The 26240-nt window shown below is 46.3% G+C and overlaps 1 non-coding gene and 1 pseudogene across 1 annotated transcript; both read right to left on the bottom strand.

The window, feature by feature from the left end:
* Window positions 1–1785, bottom strand: part of LOC132808677 (zinc finger protein 585A-like) — a 94998-nt pseudogene extending 93213 nt beyond the window's left edge.
* A 12721-nt stretch (window positions 1786–14506) lies between these two features.
* trnan-guu (transfer RNA asparagine (anticodon GUU)) lies at window positions 14507–14580 on the bottom strand. Its single transcript has one exon. It is a non-coding gene; the product is annotated as a tRNA-Asn (tRNA).
* Between the last annotated feature and the right edge of the window lie 11660 nt (window positions 14581–26240).

Raw genomic sequence — 26240 nt, 5'->3', positions numbered from 1 at the left:
AAACACCTCACATTTATCTAAATTAAACTCATTTTGCCACTCCTTGACCCATCAGCCCACCGATCAATTCTAATTTGTATTGAACTTTGTTTCCTCTCTCATCCCCTAAAAGCTGAGACTCTCCATCCCACACACACTTCCTCCATTCTGACTTTGCTGAACCTAATTCCTGCTGTAACTCATCCTGAAGGGTGTGGTTCATCCTGATTAACAGGCCCACACTCGGGGGAGGTGGAGATCAAATTGAAACAGACAGAATTCTGACTGGCCTGGACAGAGTTCAGGGGAAGATGTTCCTATTTATAGGAGAGTCTAGGACCTGAGGGCACAGCATCAGAGTAAAAGGAATATCTTTTAGAACAAAGATAAGGTGAAACATTTTCAGCCGGTGAGTGGTGAATATGTGGAACTCGTTGCTACAGAAGGCTGTGGAGGCCAGGTCACAGAGTAGATTTAAGATGGAGATAGATGGTTCTTGAGTATCAAGGGGGTCGAGGGTTACAGGGAGAAAGTGGGAGAATGGGATTGAGAAACTGATCAGCCAGAACTTAATAGTGGAGCAGCCCTGATGGGCTGAGAGGCCTAATTTCTGCTCCTGTGTTTTATGGTCTCTTGCTGTCCTGGACTAGGAGTGTGCAAATTGGGAGCAGGAATAGGCCATTTAGCCTGTCGGGTTTGCACCAGCATTGAACAGATCATAAGTAGATATGAGTATACCTACGTAAAGGGTAAAACAAGGACTGCACATGCTGGAAACCAGAGTCTAGATTAGAGTGGTGCTGGAAAAACACAGCAGGTCAGGCTGCTCCTTGGATGCTGCCTGACCTGCCATGAATATACCTACATTCAGGTTAATAGGCTGGAATTTTTTCCACTGGAGCAGAGGAGGATTATAAAATCGTGAGGGGTATAGATGAGGTGAATGGCCAAAATCCTTTATCTTGGCTGGGGGTTCAAGACTACGGAGCAAATTTTTGAAAGAAAGAGAGGAGAAAGATTTTAAAAGGACATGAGGATCGCCATTTCTCTTCTCTCTCTCTCCCCCCCCCCCCCCCCTCCCCCCTCCCCCCCCCAGCTATAATAGAAGGGGTTCGAAGGATATGGGCCCAGGGCTGGCAAATAAACTAGATTAGGATAATTGGTAGGCATGGACAAATTGGACCGAAGAGTCTGTTTCTGTGCTGTACATCTCTATGACTCCAATATAAAAGATTCAGAGGGATATAGGTTAAACACAGGCAGGTGGGTCCAGTTTAGTTTGAGAACATAGTCAGCATGGATTAGTTGGACTGAAGGGTCTGTTTCTGTAACTGATCTGTACTGGTCTTGCCTTCCCCCATAACCATCACTTCTTTGTTGTTCAATAAACAATTGGAGATATTCAATTACTCCCAAACTGCAGGAAGGCGTCCTCACTTCTCAACTCAATTCCTCTTGCCAATATCCCACTTGCCTTGCTCGCTACTTGCTGCACCTGTCTGACAACTTGCACTGACTGGATTAGAAGGACGCAGAGGCTCCTTTGTACATCCACACATCATTTCTGATGCAAGGCTCGAGCCTGAAATGTCAATTCTCCTGTATTTTCCATTGAAAAAAGACCTGGACTCACTTTCCCTGAGTCTCTCCCCTCCCTGGATTCACTTCGTTTGCCTTCAGTTCCTCCAAGTCAACAGCTCAACCCCGGAATGGAAAAGGGGTTGAGAAAAGAGCGTGCTGTACTCACAGATGTTGGAGAGAGGAAGGAAGTTGCAGTCTGGGGTGAAGCTCAATCTTCATTCAGAGAGAGAGGAGCAGCAATAGCAACTTCAGAAGTTCATGGTCCTACTTCCGCATCCAATGGGTTTGCTGTGATTGGCAGGAGGACCAGTCTCCATCCGGTCCTTCAGAGCTTCTCATTGGTTCATCAAAACAAGATCACGGAGTGTTTCCGCCTTTTGCGTGAGTATGCGCACTGCGTTGCTGACACCGAGTAGCATGCGCAGTACGGAGATGTTGGCATTACTGACAGATTTTCAAAGTTAAAAATCACACAATGCCACGTTGTCGCCCAACAGGTTTATTTGGAATCACTAGTTTTCGAAGCGCTGCTTCTTCATTGGTTGGTTGTGGAGCAGAATCATTACACACAGACTTTATAGCAACAGGATTGCAGTGTCATGGAATGTAATATTAAACAACTTCAGCTGACCTCTACCATCTTTTAGAATGACCATGTTAGTTTTGATTCCTACATCTGTAAATCCCAGAACTTTTCAAAAGTTACGTTCTCAAGATAGCTTTTAACAATAGGTGTCATCTCAATCAGATAATGCATTGAAGGTGTTAAGCTAAAGTCTGTCTGTGTCGCAATGTTAGGTCAGACGGATTCTATTTCTATCGTGGTATTACAGAATCTTACATGTATGTGTTTTTGTGCAAAATAAAATGCGATTCTGCAAGTACAAATTCAACCCACAAACTTGTGTGTGTGTGTGTGTGTGTGCGCGCAGGAGAAACCGAGTGATTATATGTGTGTGAGAGAGTATAATGGAGTATAAGTCTGTGAGAGGGTGTATGTGTGAGAGAGAGAGAGCATTTGAGAGAGTGCATGTGTATGAGAGAGTCTGTGTGATTGTGTTGGCTTGAAGGTGTGTGTGTGTGAGAGTGGGTGAGTGAGAGACAGAATGTATAGTGTAGTGGGGTCACCTGTAGTGTGACATGAACCCAACGTCCTGGTTGAGGCCATCTCCATGGGTATTGAACTTGGCTATCACACTTTCCTTTTTTGCCTATCCTGAAGTCTACCTTAAAGGATGGTCACCCGAAGATCCAAGGCTGAATGTCCTGGACTCCTGTAATGTTCCCCGACTGGGAGGGAACACTCCTGGCTGGTGATTGTTGTGCAGTGTCCATTCATCTGTTGCTGTAGCCTCTGCTTGGTCTCATCAATATACCAAGACTCAAGGCATCGTTGCCTGCAGCATATGAGATAAACAATGCTGGCTAAGTCACATGAGTACCTGCTACACTCATGGTGGGTGGTGTCCCCATGTGTAATGGTGCTAATTGTGTCAACACTCTGATACGTCTTTCATCATCTGCCGTGACAGAGTTGTATCGTGTTGTCCTGAAGGCCAGGTGGTTTTCTGCGAACAACTATTTGTTTAAAGTTTGGTGGTTGTTTGAATGCGAGAAGTGGAGGCGTGGGGAAGGTCTTGGCGAGGTGCTCATCCTCATCAATAATGTGTTGCGGGCTGTGAAGAACGTGGCGTAGTGTTTCGGCTCCTGAGAAGTACTGGACAACAAAGGGTACCATTTTGGTTGCAGCTCATGTCTGTCTCCTAAAATAAGTCATTACAGTTTCTTGCTGTGACACATTGGAACTGGCAGTTGATGAGTTGAACATTGCACCCCGTTCTTATGAGAGCATGCTTGTGTACTTCAAAGTGTCTGTCACGTTCCTCCTCACCTGAACAGGGCTTGTCCAGAGGGGATGGCTGTTTTAATATGTTTCAGTAGAGAAGTGTAGCACTGTCAGGTTATCCATGGTTTTGCGGTATAGAGAAGTGCTGAGACATCCATTCTTGATAGAGCTGCATGTGTTCAAAAATGAGACAGATACTAAATAGTGTGGCGAGTGTGATGGTGGGATGAAACTTGTTAATATCACAGTATCGTTGTTTCAGTGACTCCTCACCATGGGTCCAGAGGAAGAAATGTCATCAATATATCTGCTGTATAGTGTTGATTGGAGGTCCTGTGCAGAAAAGAAGCCTCGTTCGAACCTGTGCATGAAAGCGTTGGCATACTGGAGTGCAAATTTGGTCCCCATGGCTGTTCCATGTGTCTGGATAAAGAATTGGTTGTTAAAGGTGAAAATGTTGTGGTTGAGAATGAAGCGGATGAGTTGTAGGACAGTGCTCAGAGATTGGCAGTTGTTGGTATTGAGTACTGAGGCTGTTACCAAGATGCCATCATCATGAGGAATGCTGGTGTAGAATACTGACACGTCCACGGATTCAAATAGTCTGTGGATGCTGAGCTTCTGGAAGGATTGGATCAGAAGTCTTGATGAATGTTGTCAGTTCATGGTTGTATTTTTTGGTCAGATCAGCTGGTAGTTGCCTGTCGTGTTCCTGTTCAGTTGTTTGTACACTTCCTTGCAAAACTGAAAATGTGTTGCTGGAAAAGCGCAGCAGGTCAGGCAGCATCCAAAAAGCAGGAAAATCGACGTTTCTGGCATGAGCCCTTCTTCAGGAATGAGGAAAGTGTGTCCAGAAGGCTAAGATAAAAGGTAGGTAGGAGGGACTTGGGGGAGGGGCCATGGAAATGCGATAGGTGGAAGGAGGTCAAGGTGAGGGTGATAGGCCAGAGAGGGGATGGGGGTGGAGATGTCAGGAAGAAGATTGCAGGTTAGGAAGGCGGTGCTGAGTTCGAGGGATTTGACTGGGACAAGGTGGGGGGAAGGAAAATGAGGAAACTGGAGAAATCTAGGTTCATCCCTTGTGGTTGGAGAGTTCCTAGGAAGAAGATGAGGTGCTCTTCCTCCAGCCGTTGTGTTGCTATGGTCTGGCGATGGAGGAGTCCAAGGACCTGCATGTCCTTGGTGGAGTGGGAGGAGGAGTTGAAGTGTTGAGCCACGGGGTGGTTGGGTTGGTTAGTTAGTCCGGGTGTAGGTTGGTGGGGTGGTAGGTGAGGACCAGTGGGGTTCTGTCCAGGTGGCGATTGGAGGGGTGGGGCTCAAGGGCGGAGGAGCGGGAGGTGGAGGAGATGGTGTGGAGCGTATCATCAATCACATCTGGGGGGAAATTGCGGTCTTTGAAGAAGGAGGCTATTTGGGTTTTACTGTATTGGAACTGGTCCTCCTGGGAGCAGATGTGGCGGAGACGAAGAAATTAGGAGTATGGGATGGCGTTTTAAAAAGACATGAGGGGCACCTTTTTATTTTAAGACAGAGAATAGTTCTCATGTGGTATCAATGTCCAGAGGAGGTGGTGGATGCAGGTACAGTTACAGTGTTTAAAAGACATTTGGATAAGTACATAGAGTCATAGAGATGTACAGCATGGAAACAGACCCTTCGGTCCAACCCGTCCATGCCGACCAGATATCCCAACCCAATCTAGTCCCACCTGCCAGCATCCGACCAATATCCCTCCAAACCCTTCCTATTCATATACCCGTCCAAATGCCTCTTAAATGTTGCAATTGTAATAGGAAAGGTTCAGAGAGTCTGGGCCAAACACTGGCAGGTGGGACTAGTTTAGTTTCAGAACACAGTCAGCATGGACTAGTTGGACTTAATGGTCTGTTCCTGTGCTTTATGACTGTAACTATCTGCAGTCCTCACTTTTTACTCGAAGATTTTAACCGACTGCGAATCATCTTGCAAGGATGCCTTCCTTGAAGAAGCTCTCTTCCTCCCTCTACAAGGATTTCAGTGAATCTCTCTCTCACTGCACCCCCCAGGTCATCTCCTCTGCACAGAAACTCTTACCTATCACATCTCCATCGCCCCTCCTCCAAGTCCCTCCTCCCTACCTTTTATCTTAGCCTGCTGGACACACTTTCCTCATTCCTGATGAAGAGCTTTTGCCCAAAACATTGAATCTCCTGTTCCTTGGATGCTGCCTGACCTGCTGTGCTTTAACCAGCAACACATTTTCAATACTGGTCTTAAAACCAGTTTCTTACCTTCCCCAATACCCACCCACTTCTTTGTTCTTCAAAGTCAAGTGAACTCAGCGTTGAATACATTCAATGGCTGACCTAACTGCAGGAAGACATCGCCACTTGTGAACTCAACTTCTCTTGCTAATATATCATTGGCCTTGCTGATTGCTTGCTGCTCCTGACTGACAACAGGCAGTGACTGGTGTAGAAGGATGCTGAGGCCCCTTTGTCCATCCACACATCATTCCTGATGAAGGGTTCGTGCCTAAAACATTGACTCTCCTCCTCCTCAGTTGCTGACTGACCTCCTGTGCTTTTCCAGCGCCACACTTTTCAACTCTGATCTCCACCATCTCACTTTCGCCACATCTCAACATATCACCATTTAAACAATGCGCCTCTTCTCTGCGTTTTTTTTTAACATCAAAGGCTATAGATTGTGTCACTTCATTTGCCATGTGTTTGCAAATTGCGACACAGACCTGGATCAACTTTTCCAGAGTCTGTCGCACACACACACCTTGCCCACCTCAATTCACTCTTTCCTTTCAGTTGCTGCGTATTAACAATTGAACCCCAGAATGAAACAAAAAATGGATAAAGTGGTGATAAACAGACTGTTGTACTCACAAAAGTTAGACAGAGGAAGGAAGTTACAGTCGGGAGTAAAGTTCAGAGGAAGGAGCAGCAGCAACTTCAGAACTCACGGTCCAACCTGCACATTTCGACAATGGGCGGCCCTGATTGGCAGGAGGACCAGTCTCTTTCCGGTCCTCCAAGGTTCTTCATTGGTCCATGGAAAGGAGCTGACGCGCAGTTTCTGCGGGCACCAAGGAATACGCGCAGTGTTTTGCTGACACCGGCGGTCATGCGCAGTGCTTGCTGACACCGCCGAGCATGCTCAGTATGCAGGAATTTGTTACAAATTTTAAAGTTAAAAATCACAAAACACCTGGCTATAGTCCGACAGACTGATTTGGAAGCACTAGCTTTCAGAGCGCTGCTCCTTCACCAGGTGATTGTGGAGTATAACATCGTAAGACACAGAATTTATGATCTTATACTCCACACCCGCCTGATGAAGGAGCGGCGCTCCGAAAGCTAGTGCTTCCAAACAAGCCGATTGGACTGTAACCTGCTGTTGTGTGATTTTTAACCTCGTACACCCCAGTCCATCACGGGCAAGTCCACATCATGACAAATTTTAAGTGTCCAACTGCGAATACGAGAGAAAAATACCAAAGCAATTTTTTGTCGAAATGTTTTTTCCCTGTGCCTTGACATGTTATTCCTTTTGCATTTTGTCTGGCTGCTCAATGTTTCTGTCTTTTCCCCAGCATAGAGGTATTCCAAAACTACAGGGTATAGGTTTAGGGTGAGGGGAAAAGATTTTAAAAGATTTAAAAGACTAGGAATATAACATTCACCCCTTACAAGGCGAAAGTGAGGACGGCAGATGCTGGAGATTAGGGTCGAGGCTGTGTGCTGGAAAAGGAGCAGGAGAATCGATGTTTTCGGCAAAATCCTTCATCAGAAAATAGCCATGGGGAACTGCAGAGCTGCAGCGTAAATGAGTGGGTCTGGGTGGGATGCTGTTGGGAAGGTCGGTGTGAATGGCCTGCAGGGATGATATGCCTTAGCCATGCTTATATTGAGAAATGATTACCCCAAATCTGCTGTGGGACGAGTGGGTTCCAGTTCGTGGGACACTGACACCAGTCCTGGGGAAGGTGGGATTTGTGCTGTCTCTCGCTTCACATTCTGCCCCTTGTCCATTTTCTCCCCACCCACTGCCCCCTGCCCTTTCGCCCCTTTTCACACTGCACCCCGATTCTCTCCCCAACCCTCTGAACCCCAGTCATTCTCTACTCCCCAACCTCTGCCCCTCTCCATTTCTCTCCCTTCTCCACCACCACCAGTGCCCCCGCCCATCCTTTCTCGTGCCTCAGCCCTCTTTGATCTAGTGGCCGAGCAGAGGCTGATAGCCAAGTTTAGAACACATGAGGATGGCCTCAGCCGAGACCCTGGGTACATGTCACACTACAGGAGACCCACCTACACAATACACTCTCACACACACAAGCACACTCTCTTACACACTCACACGCTCGTGCAGACCCTCTCTGATAGACATGCTCTCTCTCTCAGACACACAGTAACATAACCCCACACTCAAACCCACGCACACACCATCTCACATCACACACTGTACCCAGCATGCACACGCAAACTCAACCACTCTCTCTCATGCATGTACTCACATAGAGAAGTATTTGGGGTGAATCTGCGTTTGCAGGATTATATATTTGGAAATAGAACCAGTCTCACTCAAGATTAGGATACAGAGAGACCGTACCCTCACAGCTTTCATGCATTGTCTGACCTGAAGTGTCACCTCCTTTTATAAACCTTAAGTTACCTGGAGAATGTGACTTTTAAAACGTTCTGGGATTTACAGATTAATGAATCGAAATCTACAACCCGTTTTAAAAGATGAAAGACTCTACAGCAATCTAGATTTCTTCAATATATCATTTATGTTACATGACACTATAATCTTTTATTCTATATTCTGTGTCTTATGATCCTCCTCCACAGAACCAGAGGTCCAAGGAGATCTGTCCCAACTTTCCAACCTACCTTCATTGCTGCCACTCCTCAGGCACGGCACCATTCACGTCAACCTGTTCATACCCTGAGACCAACGAGCCACATGCCATGGGCGCAGCCAGCTCCAGAAGCAGCTGAGACTTGCTCAGTATGAAATACATTGTACATTCCTCCCAGAATTTCAAGCAGCAAAGCGTTTCAAGAACATCTGCTTCTCAATCTGTCTCCCTGTTCCCAGAACACTGCTGTTTGTCCCGTCCCCAGGGACCGGGCTCTCTCCACTAGCGGATAATTGAACCATTTTGTTTCTACTTACAAGCTGTGCTGGTGGAAGGCAGAGCCCATTCGCTCTTCTGCTCTCTCTCACTATCACATGGGGTAGGAGATGAATGCATCAAAGGACAACTTTGAACTTGCTCCAAAGGTCTGTTATGGGAGAAATGGAAAGGTGATGTGCTATCGGGACAGACAGAAATGGACACTGGAGAGTCCTCCCTCAGGTAAATTGATACGAGTGCCTTCTTGTGCAGCCAGTTTGGTGTTCAGAATTTGCCTTGACACAGCAATCCTGCAGAAAGTATTTTGTTACACGGGCGTCTGTTTCTTTACCGCAGGAAATGGACAAAAACAGCAAGTCATGTGTTTCAACTTCACCAGTTCATTACCATCTGAGAGAAGAGGTTTCACACTTGAGGTCAGAACACACCGACAGAAGAGGACAAGACAACTCAGAGCTCCACAAGGGTGCCGGCGCAACTGTGTAAATCTGACCCGAACCACTCTCTGCACAAAAACGTCCGACATAAAGTCATTTTACCTTCCTTTTTCTCGGTCCCACATCACTTCGGTTCACACGTCAACCTGTTCGACACTACATCCAACCATTTCACTTCCCTGTTTTCTGCCTTGTCCGTACTCCAGACAGCCCAACCTCGTTTCACCAAGGTGCTTTTTGAGAAAATTAATCAGGCAGTTTTGCACAAGTCAAGTTAAATAAAACCCGGGCTTGTTCAGGATTTGAACCCGGGACCTCTCACAACTCATCACAGTAAAGCACCCGAAGCGCAAATCATACGCCTAGAACAACGAGCCAGAGAGGCGGCCTCCAACGCTTGCCTCACACCGCTTGAGTGACCTGAGACGTGCTCACTATGAAATGCATTTGAGATTGCTCTAAGGATTGCAAGCGGCAAAGAGTTTCTCGAACAGTTGCTTCTCATTCAGTCTCCCTGCTGCTGTTTTTCCCGTCCCCAGGAATCGGGCTCTCTCCACTGGCAGATAATTCAACCATTTTGTTTTGAAACTCTTCTATGACACCCGAGCGGCCAGGGACAAGCATTGCCCTCCTCACCATAGGATCCAGAGATCAGGAGAAGACCACGCAGATCTCCACGAGTGTATCAACACGACTGTGCACATTGGGCCAGTATATCACTGTGAAATATTTATGCCCAAGCTCTTTTCGGAAGCAGATGAGAAGGCGAGGTGCAGAACAGAGCGCTGTTATACGGGAAAGCTGCTAAAGACGTCATTGAGTGAATAGGAGAGAATGAGTTATGGTCCCAACACGCACCCGTTGTGCCAGGAGTTACACTTCGGGTCCACTCTTCCTTCACTCGCAACACCCCACACCCACCTCCCATAGTGCCAAGTCGCTTTCGCCTGCAACCGCCGAATGTGTAACACCTGCCCATTTACCTGCTCCCTCCTGAATATCCAAGGGCTCAAACATACCTGCCAGGTGAAGCAGCACTTTTGCCACAACCTAGTCCACTGCATTCGCTGCTCACAGTGTCGCTTCCCCAACGTAGCATGAAGCATAAACTAGGTGACTGCTTCGCAGAACATCCAAGTTCTGCCCGCAGGAAAAAGGCCCTGACCTGGCGGTTGTCTGCCACTTTAACACATCACCCTGTTCCCTGGCCAACATCTCTGTCTCAGGCTTGCAGCAGTGTTCTAGCTCCAGATGAAAGAACAACACCTCATTTTCCACTTGGAGACCTTACAGCCCTCCGGTCTTCAATAAAGAATTCCATAACTTTAGGGCCTGAACTCCCCCATGTCCTTGACCCCTACCACACAAACGACTCCTTGTTATCACCTCGTCTGCTATGACACACTACGTATTGTTAGCCACTAAGAGTCTCCATGAGCAGTTATTCGCCCTCTCAGCGGATCGTTATTTACTCCTACGTCCTTCCTATTGTTCTCTCCCTGTGCTTGCGGCAAACACAGCAATGTGCATTGGAGACTCTGAGCCAGCTGAAACTTGCTCAGTGTGAAGTACATTCCACATTGCTCCAAGAATTGCAAGCAGCAAAGCCTTTCCAGAACTTCTGGTTGTCATTCAGTCCCCGGGGCGCTGATATTTGTCTCTTCCCCAGGAACTGGACTATCTCCACAGGTAGATAATTAAACCAGTTAATTTCTACTTGCACGTTGTTCTGGCGGGTGGGGCGTGGTGTAGGGTGGGGTGCGGGTAGAGTACATTCGCTCTTCTGCACTCTCTGTCTCTCTCTCTCTCTGTCTCTCTGAAACCCTTGGGGTGAGAGATTCGAAAGGGTTAAATATCTGCACACTGCGAGTCTCGGTGTTTCAACGCAAAAGATGAAATGAACTTTCCTTTAAAAACAAATCTAGAAATTTCAGGAAGAACGAAGGTCAGGCAACATCTATGGAAAGAGAATCAGACACAGCATTTCAGAATTCCGGTTTCTCCGACAGGTGCTGTCAAACCTGCCGAGTTTCTCTTTTTTGTCTCGGGTTCTCAGCATCCGCAGTCCCTTACGTTAAACAATAATACAACTCAGAAACCCATTCGCCTGACGCCATTAAAGTGCACACAGCCGCGAAGCCAAGGAAGAGCAGCGAAACAGGCGTCCTTGGGTGGGTTCAAGCCACCAACCTTTCGGTTAACAACCGACCGCGCTGACCAATTGTGCCACAGAGACAGGTGATGCCAGGGACGGCGCCATCGCTTAGGGGAGGCTATAAGTGAATTCATAATTCAGCCTGCCCCGCCTAGAATTACAACTGTCATCTATCACGTTTACTTTTCCTTAATAATGCCTGGGACATTCATTGTGGAGACACCGGGGACAGTCTGATCCCACCCTCTGCAGAGATATCCATGTCACGGGGAACTAGTTTTCTTCCTCTGGGACCGTCGCCCTTCGAGCCTTTCAGTGTTCCCGAGTTCCCTCATTGGCTCGGATGCGAGAAGGGGTTTGAATTCCTGATGTGCACGAACGAAAATTCTTTCAATGTCTCAGATCAGTTCATGTCCCGAGAACATCAGAGTCAATCTCCCGGCCTCTTTAACGAGGGGACGGTGTCTGGACTGTCTCTGCTCAGTCGGACGGTTCATCTTTCATTCTCATCTAAATCCGCTTCCCAAAGAATTTCTAAAGGTTCACAAAGCTGGAGACTGGGATTTCTGTTTTGCTTCATGAACATTTTTCCATTTCCTAACTGACAATATTTTGCCAAAATCTCTTCCCAAGTGTACGCCATGCTTCATTTCCAGGGATGAGGAATTTCCATTGTGGGAAGACATTCCCAAGGTTGGGAATGTTCGCTTTGGAGCAAAGAAGTTTAACTGGAGATTTCCTGGGGCTGTTGGTAATGATGGGAGAAGAAGCGGTGGGAATGGGCAGATTAATGATCAGAAGAACCAATTGCCACTGACCACAGTCAGTTACCAGAGGACACGAATTGAAGTTCTTGAATGAAAAGCAGCACTTGTGCCTAATAAACGCAGAGAATACTGCAAAAAGCCAACAGGTCGTGCATCATCTGTGGAAAGGTAAACAGAGCTGACGTTTTGAGTCTGGTACCTTGTTTGTTCCGAACTCGAGTTTCCTGCATGGAAATCAATTCCCAGACATGAGAAAAGGGACTTTATTGAGACGGATTTTGTGAAGTTTGAGCGATAATGCAACCAACAGGAAGTCATTTAAAATCGCCAGAGAAGAAAGCATAGCCAGCAGGTTACCACCCTGGGCCGGGGAGCCCCAAATGATCTCCACGCCAGCACCTTAAGTATTCGGCCACAACTACACGCCCAAAGTTATGATCTAAAATTTCTCATGGAATTGCTCTAACAGGAAAGGTGAGTACTGGACTTGTCCTGTCCGCGCCATAGCCCCAACGTATCCTGTTCCCCTGGATTTGATCAGGACAGAGGAGGCTGATGAGAGATCGAATTGAACTACACACATTGATGAGGGACAGAGCGGGTGGGAAGGATCCATTTCCGTGCGTAGAGAGATAAATAATCAGGGCCGAAAATAAGGAGCCACTTCAAGAAATTTGGGGTTCATTCAGCAAAGCTAATGTAGAACTGTTCACAGAAAATGGTGATGAAAGTCTCTCGAGTTATTTTGATGAGAAGTATTCATGATGCTAATACAATCGAAAGGATGAACGTAGATTGGTAAATGTATTTGGTGACAGTTCTGTTCATGCCCTGTGAGCGAAACCTGGATCTGAAGGAATAAAAGGGACATTAACAATATCGATCTGAAATTGGATACGTGACAAGAAACAGAGCCATTATTGACAGTTGGCTTTTGAACTGGAGAAGGTTTCTCGTGAAATTAGCTTGAGGCTTGAGGTATGCAAGGTTAAGATAATTTAGGTAAAACACGGAAACGCTATCCTCATTAGCAGACAGTGACAGGATTACAAGACGCAAATTAAGCATTTTCGACAAGTGGTACAGGGGACTGGGAAGAAAAGTATTATAAACTGTGAACAACAAAGTTCTAGAGCACAACACTTACATTCAAAGACCGAAAACATCCAGGTCCTGATTAATCAGATTGCATTGTGGTGCTTTTCTGCAAAACATCCACTTGCAATATCCGACAAAAGAGTGACAAAACCTATCCCTGTCAGCCCAGGATAGAAAATCCGAAGGGATGAAGGTTTGCTTATTTTCTGAAGATTCACAAAACTAAGACTGGGTTTTGGTGATTGTTTCCTTTCCACTCCCAGGAGCCGCAGTGGTTGAGGCGTTGAGTTGGGGAAAGTAAAATGTGCCCGTGAGCAGCGTGTGAGGCTATTTCAGCTTCCGCTGTGACTTGACTCCGATGTTCTGAGGGACATTTATTGACGCGAGACAGTGAAAAGATTCTCATTCCCACAGATCGGGAATTCAAACCGTATGACGGCTTCAGGACAATGAGAAAGATTAATTGGGGTGTGTGAAGAAGCTGTGAACTGCATTTCAGACAGGTAGGTGCAGACAGATGCATCATTCATTGCGCCCCTGGCCCTGTGCGTATCTAACGCCACCATGCTGCAGAGTTCTGACGTTAACACGGACATGCGCAGCAATGGGAACAGTCACAAGGTGAACAACCAAAGATAATCAGCGTCACTGCTTCCCTTCCACAGTCCCAACTTTGTGAAGCAGTATCTTTCACTGGCAAAGGAAACACCCTTGTCCTCAGGTGCCTGCTTCATTTCGATCCCGATTTCCAGCCCCTCACTGTTCTAGTCTCATTTGCAGACACTTGACTCATAGCCTCAAAAGAAGCTCTGCGTGTATCTGCTTGTTCCACCCGAACAGGCAGTGGGTTACAGTTTCCCACCAGTCCCAATGTGAGTGAAATATTTTTCCCCCTCCACTGATTTGAATCTTAAAGAAGAAGCCGGGGAGCAAGCTCCCTTTCTTTTCGACGACATTTCTCATTTTGTAGTCGGCAGGGGTCACACCTGCGTGGGGAAAGCGCAATGGGTTTCAAGTCCATCGCATTAACCACTCAGGCCACGAATACAGAACCACACTGACAGCTTCACTTCCCAGGTCTGTCTGCCTGCGGAGCTGAGAAAGAGTGAATCCTCGCAGAGTTTGTTTGAATCCAATCATTTCACAGTGATTCGAAAGGGTTAAATATCTGCACACGGCGAGTCTAGGTGTTTCATCGCAAAAGATGAAATGAACTTTCAGTTAAAAACAAATCTAGAAATTTCAGGAGGAACGGAGAAGGTCAGGCAACATCTATGGAAAGAGAATCAGACACAACATTTCAGAATTCCGTTTTCTCCGACAGGTGCTGTCAAACCTGCCGAGTTTCTCTTTTTTTTCTCGAGTTCTCAGCATCTGCAGTCCCTTACGTGAGACAATAATACAATTCAGAAACCCCGTTGGGGAGGCGGTTTCCGTTTGGATAATATTCTCCTGCCCCCATTAAAGTGCAAAAAGCCGCAAGACAAAGAAGTGCAGCGAACTAAGCGTCCCTGGGTGGGTCTGAACCACCAACCTTTCGGTTAACGGCCGAACGCGCTGGCCAATTGCGCCACAGCGACAGGCGATATTGGGGACTGCGCCATCGCTTAGGGGAGGCTATTAGTGAATTCATAATTCAGCCTGCCCCGCCTCGAATTACAATTGTGTCTATCACTTTTACTTTTCCTTCATAATGCCTGTGACATTCATTGTGGAGACACCGGGGACAGTCTGATCCCACCCTCTGCAGACACATCCATGTCACCAGGAACTAGTTTTCTTCCTCCGGGACCGTCGCCCTTCGAGCCTTTCAGTGTTTTGCCTGTTCCCGAGTTCCCTCATTGGCTCGGAGGCGAGAAGGGGTTTGAATTCCTGATGTGCACGAACGAAAATTCTTTCAATGTCTCAGATCAGTTCATGTCCCGAGAACATCAGAGTCAATCTCCCAGCTTCTTCAACAAGGGAACGGTGTCTGGACTGTGCTCAGTCGGACGGTTCATCTTTCATTCTCATCTAAATCCGCTTCCCAAAGAGTTTTTAAAGGTTCACAAAGCTGGAGACTGGGATTTCTGTTTTGCTTCATGAACATTTTTCCATTTCCTAACTGACAATATTTTGCCAAAATCTCTTCCCAAGTGTACGCCATGCTTCATTTCCGTTCGAAAAGATCTTCCGTTTACTCGAAGGCTGTGCCCTCGTGTCCTCATGTCCCCTACCAATGGAAGCATCTCCCCCAACATGCACTCTGTCCAAGCCATTCAGCATCCTTATGTTTCAATTAAATCCCTCACTTAGTGTAGGCCTGTTAACCTGCATGAACCAGACTTTTCAGGATGAGGCAGAGCAGGGATTAGGTTCAGTAAAATGACAATGAAAGCAGTATGTGTGGGATGGAGATTTTCAGCTTTTTGGGATTAAGGAAGGAAACAGAGTTTGCTATAAGTTATAATTGATCGGATGGGATAATGGACTGAGGATTGGCAGATGGAGTTTAATTTAGACGCACGTGAGGTGTTGCATTTTAGAAAAGCAATTCAGGAGTTAACCAGTTAATGAGAAACGTTGCTAATGAGGGTGAGAATAGGTGGACAGGGCAGATGAATGCGTGGCTGATGAACTGGATCATGGGAGAAAGGATTCAAAAACGTTAATATTGGATTCTCTTCTGGGTTAGAAAAGGCCGACACAAGAAGGATGGTTCGCACCCGAATTGGAAGGGGACTAATATATTGCTGCTCAGCAGGATTTAAACTAGTAATGTGGGGGTGGGTGGGTGGCAGGGGTTGCTGGAACCCAGAGAAATCGTGAGGAAAGAGATCAATCTGTGACTGGTTTAGTTGGGAATGGGGTTGAGTCAAACAATCAGAGCAGGAAGTAACAAAGCAGAAAACAAGCTAGGACTGGTAAATTAAACTGCATTTATTTCAATAGCAAGGGGCTGAACAGAGAAGACAGATGATGGTTCGGAACTTGGGACTGAGATATCATGGCAGTTTCAGAAACATGGCTCAAGGATGGACAGGACTGGCAGCTTAATGTTCCAGAACACACATGCTATTGGAAGGATAGAAAGGGGGCAGGAGAGGAGGGAGAGTGGCTTTTTTGATAAGGGATATATTACTGTGCTTAGGGAGGATATTCCTGGGAATACATACAGCAAGCTTATTTGGGTGGAACTGAGAAATAAGAAAGGGATGATCATCTTATTGGGATTTTATTATAGACTCCCTAATAGTCAGAGGGAAATTGAGAAAAATTTTGGAAGGAGATTTCAGTTATCTGTAATAACAATAGGGTGGTTATGGTCAGGATTTTAACTTTCCAAGCATAAACTGGGGCCACCATAGTGTTAAGGGTTTAGACGAAGAGGAATTTAAATATGTACAAGAAAATTTACTGATTTAGTAAGTGGATGTTCTGACTAGTGAAGGTGCAAAACGTGACCTACTCTTGGGAAATAAGGCAGGGCAGGTGACTGAACTGTCAGTGGAGGAGCGCTTTGGGGCCAGTGACCATAATTCTATGAGCTATAAAAGAGTGACGACAAAGTATAGATCAGATCTAAATTGGTGGATGGCTAACTTGGTATGAGGCAAGATCTTTCAAAAGCTAACTGGGAGCAGATGTTCGCAGGTAAAGGGATGGCTCAAAAATGGGAAGCCTCAAAAAATACGAAACTGAGAGTCCAGAGGCAGTATATTCCTGTTCGGGTGAAAGGGGAAAAACTAGATAAAAACAAGGACTGCAGATGCTTGAAGCCAGGTTCTAGATTAGATGAAGAGCTTTTGTCCACAACATTGATTATCCTGCTCCGACATATATCAGGAAATCACTGGTGCTGCCCTGACACCAGGCAGTCACTGTTGGAACGGAAGGATTACGGGGAGAAAATGCAGAAATCCCGAGTGCAAAGAAACTTGGGAGTTCAAGTCCAGGATTTTCTCAATGTAAACTTGCAGGTCGAGATGCAGTTTCGCCTGCAACTGCTGAATGTGTGACACCAGCCCATTTACCTATTTCTTCCTCGCTATCTAAGGGGCCAAACTTACCTTCCAGGTGAAGTGAGTTGCAAATTGTTTCGAGAGACAGAAAGAGAGGGGGGAGAAACAGAACAGACATGAACTGTTGATCTCCGTTGTGACTCATAACGTAAAATCATTGTAGTGCGATCACTTCCCTTAAGCATGAACAGAGGCCCCTGGTAACCCGTCAGGTTGTGGCGCAACGGTAGCGTGTCTGACTCCGGATCAGAAGGTTGCTGTTCAAATCGCGTCAGGCCCGTTAAAAACGGCCTTCTTACATTTCACTTCAAGGAAGGATTGCATTCACTCCATATATCTGTTGAGCCAAGTCTTCTTTGCGAGAACTTTCAATCATACGTGAGGCCTTGCTTTCAGTTTGATTTGTGAGCACTGTGTCAGGGAGGTGGTGTGCCCAGTGTTTGGGTAAATGCCCAGCTTCCCCCCAGTGTGAGAAGTAAAACGCAAGCTGTTCATCACAGGATTTAAACACACAGCCGCTTTGCTCGGTTGGTTACAGCGCGGTGTGAATAACATTATACCGATGTTTTTACAATATAATCTAGAGATTTCCAGCTGTGTGTTTCAATCTATCAGGAGGTCCCAGCTCCTCCTATCATAGCAGAGTGACAGCGAGTTAATGTATGTTATTTGTTAACTTCCATGGAGCAGTTTCTCATTGGCCCTTTCGTTTCTTGGTCCAGAAAGAATTGTTGGTGACTCATGAAGTTATCAAAGTTCTGGAGTTTACAGGACCACACCACATTCCTCTCTGCCTCCGCCAGGAAAAACGATTGCTCCTGAGATACTCGCAGTTCCTGACATTCCTTGGTATCGCCAAAATCAATCCATATCTCAGGAAATCACTGACACCAGACAGTCACTGTTGGAACAGGAGGATTATGGGGAGAAAATGCAGAAATCCGAAGTGCAAAGAGACTTGGGAGTTCAAGTCCAGGATTTTCTCAATGTAAACTTACAGGTTGAGATGCACTTTCGCCTGCAACGGCCGAATGTGTGACACCAGCCCATTTACCAATTCCCTCCTCGCTATCTAAGGGGCCAAACTTACCTTCCAGGTGAAGTGGCACTTTTCCTGCACTACCCACAATCCAGTCTACTGCATTTGCTGCTCACAATATGGGCTCATCTGCATTGGAGAAAATGAAGCATAAACTGGGTGACTGCTTGGCACAACATCTACGTTCTGCCCGCAAAAAAGACCCTGAGCTTCCAGTTGCCTGCCAATTCCACACACCACCCTATTCCCTGACCAACATCTCTGTCTCAGGTTTGCTGTATTGTTCCAGCGAAGCTCAGCACCAGCAGAACGAAGAGCACCGAATATACATCCCTCCGGTCCCAATATCGAATTCAATAATGATAGGGCCGGAACTCCATAGTATCCTCGTCACTACCACAGACACCAAGCCTTGTTATCACATCGTCTGACATTCCACACTAAGCCACGAACAGTCTCCATTAACAGTTATTCACCCTCCCACGCAGATCGTTATCAACTCCTTTTTCTATCCAACAGTTCTTCCTTCGCTTTGGGCTCTGTCCTGATCTCTGCCTTTCTCCCACAATATCTCCTGCATATAAACCGACATTTTCCCAATCAGCATCAGTTCTGTGGAAGGATCACATGCAACTCCTGTTTTTTGTTTCTGATATACAGCATCCGCAATTCTTTCAGATTTTTGTTGAGAGAGAGTTGGAAATTGTTTCGAGAGACAGAAAGAGAGGGGGAGAAACAGAACAGACATGAACTGTTGATCTCCGTTGTTACTCGTAACGTAAAATCATTGAAGTGCGATCATTTCCTTTAATCATGAATAGAGACCTATAGCCATCCGTGAGCTTGTGGCGCAACGGTAGCGCGTCTAACTCCAGGCTCCTGAAGGTTGCGTGTTCAAATCACGTCAGGCTCACTGACGTCGATCCTTCACCTTTTTCAAAGGAAGGAGTCCGTTTACTCCGTTTTACTGTTGAGCCAAATCTTCTTTCCAGAAACTTTCGATCTCAGTGAAGCTTTGCTGTCAGTGTGATTTGTGAACACTGTGTCAGGGAGGTGGTGTGCCCAGTGTTTGGGTAAATGCTCAACTCTCCCCAATGTGAGAATGAAAACACAAACTGTTCATCACGGGATTTAAACATAGCCTCTTCGGTCAGTTGGTGACAGCGCGGTATGAATAACATTATACCGACAGTTTTACAGTATAATCCATAACCTCCCATCTTTATATTTCAATCTATCAGGAGGTCCCAGCTCCTCCTGTTGCAGCAGAGTGACAGCGAGTTCAGATAGAAATGTTTCCCACCAACAGCAAATTCTTTCCTCTCACTGGACACAGTTAAAATTATCTTTATTCAACAGAAGGAGCGGAAACTACAGTCTGACGGCCCCTCTCCACATTAACGGTGAGCCTGAATTGTATAAACGGTGTCAGTAAAATCCAGTGGCGGACACTGATTTGGTTCAATCGTTTTTATTTGCCAAGCGTAATTTACCTAGAGGATGCTGCTGTGTGAGACAGCGTGGGGAATTACTGCAGGGCCTCCTGCGCATGGAACAGACCGCAACTGATGTGTTTCACCTTCACCAGTTAATTCCTATCTCGGAGAAGAGAGGTTTGAAGATTCGGATCATAAGAGGCCGACAGAGAACAGGAGAAGAGCACTCAGACCTTCACATGCTTGTCACCACAACTGGGTCATGGTGGCCCGTGTATCAGTATGGGACAGTAATCTGCATCTACTGACTGGAAGCACAGCAAATTGGAGTGCTGGTGGGACTATCACACAGGAGAAAACGGCTTCGACAGATCAACTGGAGTGGTGCCCAATGCGCAACTCCGCTCACCTCAACTGAACAACTGTAAACACATTATTCAGTGATTCAAAGGAATCCTCAGTTTTGAATCTGCATTGTGTCATGTACCTTCGAGAATGATGTCAAAACACCTTCATTGCTGTGATGGAGTATCCTGTTGGGCAGAATATATCCCATTGTCAAATTTCCCACGTTCTGTTGGTCCAACTCCGATTTCACTCAGAATCACAAAATGTGTGACAGCGCAGACTGAGGCCATGCAGCCCACCTTAGCTCTGCTGGTTCAACACAATATGTAAATAAGTGTCTCATTCTGTCGCCTTCTCCCTGTAAATCTGCACTTTTACATTGAACATGCCCACCGAATTCCCTTTGGTGTCCATTGAATCTGTCTCTTGATCACTGTCATACAGGACACTGTCATACTGACCCCACTCCCTGTGCGAAAACGGTCTTCTTAATGTCACGTTTACTTATTTTCCTGATGACTTTCAATCTCTGCCAAATCGTTCTCGATCCTTTCAGGCCTGGGAGCATTTGCACTGCATTATTTCCTCTGTCTAAAACTCTCATGACGTGGTAAACGTCAATCAGGCCAGCTTTCAGCCCTCTGTTCTCCAAAGACAACTGCCCTAACTTTCCAATCTACCTTCATGACTGACATTCCTCGTACACGGTACCATTCACTTCAACCTGTTCAGCGCCGTCTGCAATCACTTCACTTCCCCGCTTCCTGAAGTATCACCCTCAGAATTGAGCGTAATACAGGTGGAGGTTTCATTCAGACTCGGATTGAGCGGGCGAGAAATCTGCAAGACTTGTTCTCACTTTGAGCAAGTGTTTCCCTTCGCCGTGTTCTCTGCAATGGCAGCTCTGCACCGTCCCTAATTCAGGCAGTCCGATCTTATTTAATGAAGCGGATTTTTGAGAAAACTGACCCGGCATCTTTGCTCAGGTCAATTTAAGAAATGAGGGTTCGCCTGGGATTGGAACCCATCCCCTCCCACCCGCCTGTATAAGCTAGAAAACGCAAAGCTAGCATCATACCCCGAGACCAACGAGCCAAAAACCATGTGCGCGCCCAGATCCTGACGCAGCTGAGACTTGCTCTGTACAAAATGCATTGTACATTGCTCCCAGAATTACAAGCAGCAAAGAGTTTCAAGAACATCTGCTTCTCTTTCTGTCTCCCTGCTCCCAGGCCGCTGCTGTTTGTTCCGTCCCCAGGAACTGGGCTCTCGCCACTGGTGGATAATTGAACCATTTTGTTTCTACTTACAAGCTGTGCTGGTGGAAGGCAGAGCCCATTCGCTCTTCTGCTCCCTCTCTCTCACTATTACGCGAGGCAGGAGAAGTCAGTTACAGTCATGGGAGGAAATGGGCAACGTTGAACTTGTTCCAAAAATCCTGTTAGCAGAGAGATAGAAAGATGCTGTGCTGCCAGGACAGAGAGAAATGGACACCGGAGACTCTTCCCTCAGGGAAATTGATATGAGTGCATTTTTGTGCAGCCTGCTTGGTGTTTAGATTTTTTCTTGACACAGCAATCCTACAGAGAGTCTTTTCTTACACGGACGTTGGTTTCTTTACTGCAGGAATGGACCAAACCAGCAAGTCATGTGTTCCAACTTCACCGGTTTATTGCCATCTGAGAGAAGAGGTTTAACACTTGAGATCAGAACACACCGACAGAAAACTGGACAAGTCAACTCAGAGCTCCACAAGTTGTGCCCGCGCAACTGTATAAACTTGACTTGTGTATCGACGTGACATATTTAACTCAGATACCCGAAGTTTTGGGAAGCAGATGACAAGGCAAGGAACAGAACAGAGCGCCGTTATACTGGAAAGCTGCTAAAGACGACATTGAGTGAATAGGAGAAAATGGTTTCGCTTCTGGGTTATGATTCCAACATGTACCCGCTGTGCCATTCTCCTGCATTGCACAGCAGCTTTTCCAGAGAAGTATTCAGCTTTTCATCTGGCGTGTGACTTGCATGTTCGAGAATGATGTCAAAGATCCTCACTGCTGTCGTGTAATATGCTGGTGCGTAGACGTATGGATGCTGTGTAAATAAAAACTTTTTTCGCACTTCCCACATTTTGTTGGTCGAACTGTGATTTCATTCTGAATCACATTGCAGGCCATGCGGCCCAGTCGCTCTGCTGGTTCGACACAGGAAGTGAACGTTTGTCTCTATTCGTATCATTGGTTTGCCTTCTCCGTGTATTTCTGCACATTGTCACTTTAAACATGACCACCGAATCCCCTTATGCGTCTATTGAATCTGCCTCTTTGTCAATGTCAGGAGATTTGCTGACCCTAACCTCACCTTTCCTTATCTCTCTTTTAGTTCTTTTCCTGATGACTTTAAAACTCTGCCGATCCTTTCAGACGTGGGAGCATTTTAACTGCATTACTTTCCCTGTCTGGACCCCGCATGACTTGGAAAGTTTCAACCAGGCCAGATTTCAAACTTCTGATCTCCGAGGAGAGCTGTCCTAATTTTCCAATCTCCCCTCATCGCTAACATTCCCTAAACACGGCACCACTGACGTCAGCGCAATATTCCATCATTTCGCTTTCTTGCTTTCTGCTCAATTTGTACTCCAAGCAGCCCAACCCACTTTAGCGAAAGTGGTTTTTGAGAAAGTTAAGCGGGCACTCTTGCACAAACCAGGAAACACGGGCTCGTCCGAGATTGAAACCCTGGATTTCCTGCAAGCCTGCACAATAGAAGACCCAAACCGCGAATCATACCCAGAGACCAACGAGCAACACAGACACTGCGCAAGCACCCCCGCTTTTCCTCTTCAACCAGTTGAGTCTTGCTCAGTGTGAAATACATTTGACATTGCTCTGAGCATTGCAAGCGGCAAAGAGTTTCCAGAACAGTTACTTCTCATTCTGTCTCCCTGCTGCTGTTTGTCCCGGCCCTAGGAACCGGGCCGTCTCTACTGGCAGAAATTTAAAACATTTTGTTTCTAAACTTTTCTCTGACACCGGAGTGACCAGTGACAAGTATTGCCCTCCTCAACACAGGATACGGAGAACAACAGAAGATCACTCAGACCTCCACGAGGGTGTCATCTCAATTGTGCACATTGGGCCAGTATATCAATGTGAAATATTTATGTCGAAGTTTTTTTTGTGAAAGAGATGAGAAGGCGAGGTGCAGAACAGTGCGCCGTTAGACGGGAAAGCTGCTAAAGACGACATTGAGTGAATTGGAGAGATGGTTTCCCTTCTGGGTGATGCTCCCATCACACACCCGCTGACATATCGCCGTTGTACAAATATATACTCTGCCTAAATTCCCACATTCTGTTTTTCCAAAATGTGATTTCGCTCAAAAGCACAAAATTTCAACACTCGCAATGTTCAAACTTTAACAAAATACTCATAGATTTATTTAGCGATTTAGCGAACACCTGGAAAAATTCGGCCAAACTTACCTGGGGAATTTCAGTTTGAGTGCTCTTGAACTTTAAGTAAAAGGAAGGGAAATTTGCCTCGCGGCTGTGTAATGTGGAGATGTGTTCCCCATGTAAACTGATAGTGGCTGGCCATCCCAGTGTGTCCCGATGCAGGGCTGCCCTGACCCACAGGGAGGTTTCTTTGATAAACTGTCCTGGGGACTTCCAGCCGCACCATGACGTCATAGTGCGAGCCCGCAGTGATGGCCTGCAGCTGCTGTGACACAATAATGATGCTGGCCCCGGAACATGAATACTAATTAGTTCTTGAGTCACGTGGTACTGAATCATTCTATGGAATGTTCTTTCAACTTCACGGATTTATATATGAGAGGAGGTAAATGGGCAGCATTACACCTCGGGTCCACTCTTCCTTCACTCTCAACACCCCACACCCACCTCCCATTGTCCCAAGGCACTTTCCCCTGCAACCGCCGAATGTGTAACACCTTCCCAGTTACCTGCTCCCTCCTGAATGTCCAAGGACTCGAACATACCTTCCAGGTAAAGCAGCACTTTACCTGTACACTTGTCACAAACTAGTCTACTGCATTCGTTGCTCACAGTGGTCGTGTCCCCAACGTTGCATGAAGCATAAACTGGGTGACTGCTTCGCAGAATATCTCGGTTCTGCCTGCAAAGAAAGGCCCTGAGCTTCTGGTTGCCTGTCACTTTAACATGCCACCCTGTTCCCTGGCCTACTTCTCTGTCGCAGGCATGCAGCAGTATTCCAGCAAAGTTCAGCCCTTGATTGAAGACCAACGCCTCATTTTCCACTTGAAGATCCTATAGCCCTCCAGTCTTCAACATCGAGTTCAATGTTGTTTGGACCCGAACTCCCCCAAGCCCTTGACCCCTACTACACTCACACGAGGCCTTGTTATAACATAGTCTGCTGTTACACACGACTTATTGTTAGCCAGGAACAGTCTCCATTAACAGTTAGTCACCCTCCTACACAGATCGTTATTCACTCCTTTGTCCCTCCAATGTTCTCCCTCTGAACTGGCGGCAAAGAGAGCAATGTGGACTGATATCCCTGAGCCAGCTGTTTGTCCCACCTCCAGGAACGGGGTTCTCTCCATTGGCGGATAATTAAACTATTTTGCTGTTACGTTGACGTGAGGAGACTGTGTAAATATAAACTTTTCTAAATTCCCACCTTCCGTTGGTCGAACTGTGAGTTCACTCTGAATCATAACACGTGTCACAACGCACTTGGAGGCCCATCTGAGCTCTGCTGGTTCTACACAGCAAGTAAATGAGAGTCTCTATTCGTATTATTCCCTTGCATTCTCCCTGTAAATCTCCACATTGTTACTTTGAACATGACCACCAAAATCCCTTTTGTGTACTTGAATCTGCCTCTTTGTCACAGTCAGACAGAGATTTACGCATCCAAACCACTCCTTGTGCGAAAATGTTCTTCCTAATGTCAGTTTTACTATTTTTCCAAATGCCTTGAAATCTCTGCCGATTTTTGGGAAATTGAAAGGATTCTCATTTCTGCACATGAGTCTGAATTGATTTAAATTGTAACGTAAAGGACTGCGATGCTGAGAATCCGAGACAGAAAGAGAAACTGCTGGAGAAACGCAGCAGGTTTGGCAGTACCTGTGGGAGAAAACAGAGTTCTGATATATTGTCTCTGATTCTCTTTCCACCGATGGTGCCTGACCTGCTCAGTTGCTCCTGCAATTTCTGTTTTTGCTTTTAACTGAAAGTTCATTTCATCTTTCGGGATGAAACAACCAGACTCTCCATTTGCAGATATTTAACCCTTTCGAAACCTGTGAAGTGATTGGATTCAAACAAACCCAGCAATAATTCACTCTTTCTCAGCTCCACAGGCAGAGAGACCTGGGAAATGAAACTGTCAATGTGGGTCTTTATTCTGGGCCGAGTGGTGAATGCGACGGACTTGCGATCTATTGCAGTTTCCCCACGCAGGTGTGACCCCTGCCGACTACAAAATGAGAAATGTCGTCAAAAAGAAAGGGAGACTGTTCCCCGGTTTCTTCTTTAAGATTAAAATCAGTGGAGGGGGAAATGTATTTCACTCACATTGGGGCTGGTCGGGAATCTGCAACCCACTGCCTGTCAGGGTGGTACAAGCAGATACCCACAGAGCTGCTTTTGAGGCAATGAGTCAAGTATTTGGAAATGAGACTAGAACAGTGAGGGGCGTGAAGTCGTGATCGAAATGAAGCAGGCACCTGAGGATTAATTTTATTTACCAGTGAAAGATACTACTTCAGAAAGTTGAGACTATGGAAGGGAATTATCTTTGGCTGTTCACCTTGTGAATGTTCCCATTGCTGCGCATGTCCGTGTTAACGTCAAAATTCTGCATCATGGCGGTATCAGGTACGCACAGGGCCGGGGCGCAGTGGATGACGCATCTGACTCAACCTCCCTGTTTGAAATGCAGCTCACAGCTTCTTCACACATCCCAATTAACCTTTCTCATTGTCCTGAAGCCGGTTTGAATTCCTGATCTGCGGGAATGAGAATCTTTTCACTGTCTCACGTCAGTAAGTGTCCCTGAGAACATCAGAGTCACGTCACAGCGCTGTCAGAGGAGGAGAAGCTGAAATAGCCCCACAAGCTGCTCACGTACACATTTCACTTTCCCCAACTCACCGCCCCAACCCACTGATCCTGGAAATGGAAAGGGAACAAACACCAAAACCCAGTCTCATAGTTGTGAGTCTTCCGTAAATAAGAAAACTGTTCATCCCTTCAGATCTTCTATCCTGGGCTAACAAAGGGTGATTGTAAATGGTTGACCATTCAGTGTCGATTCTTTTTGACTGAAAATATCTTCCTTATCTCATCCCAGCATTTCTTGCCACAGAGAACTGTGCGGCAGAATTCATGTACATATTTCCTTGAACGGTATTTTGTA

This window comes from Hemiscyllium ocellatum, assembly GCF_020745735.1.
Source record: "Hemiscyllium ocellatum isolate sHemOce1 chromosome 27 unlocalized genomic scaffold, sHemOce1.pat.X.cur. SUPER_27_unloc_9, whole genome shotgun sequence".
NCBI classification, from domain to species: domain Eukaryota; kingdom Metazoa; phylum Chordata; class Chondrichthyes; order Orectolobiformes; family Hemiscylliidae; genus Hemiscyllium; species Hemiscyllium ocellatum.
The sequence above is the reverse complement of the archived record's forward strand: the minus strand, read 5'-3'. Positions and strand labels throughout refer to the sequence as shown.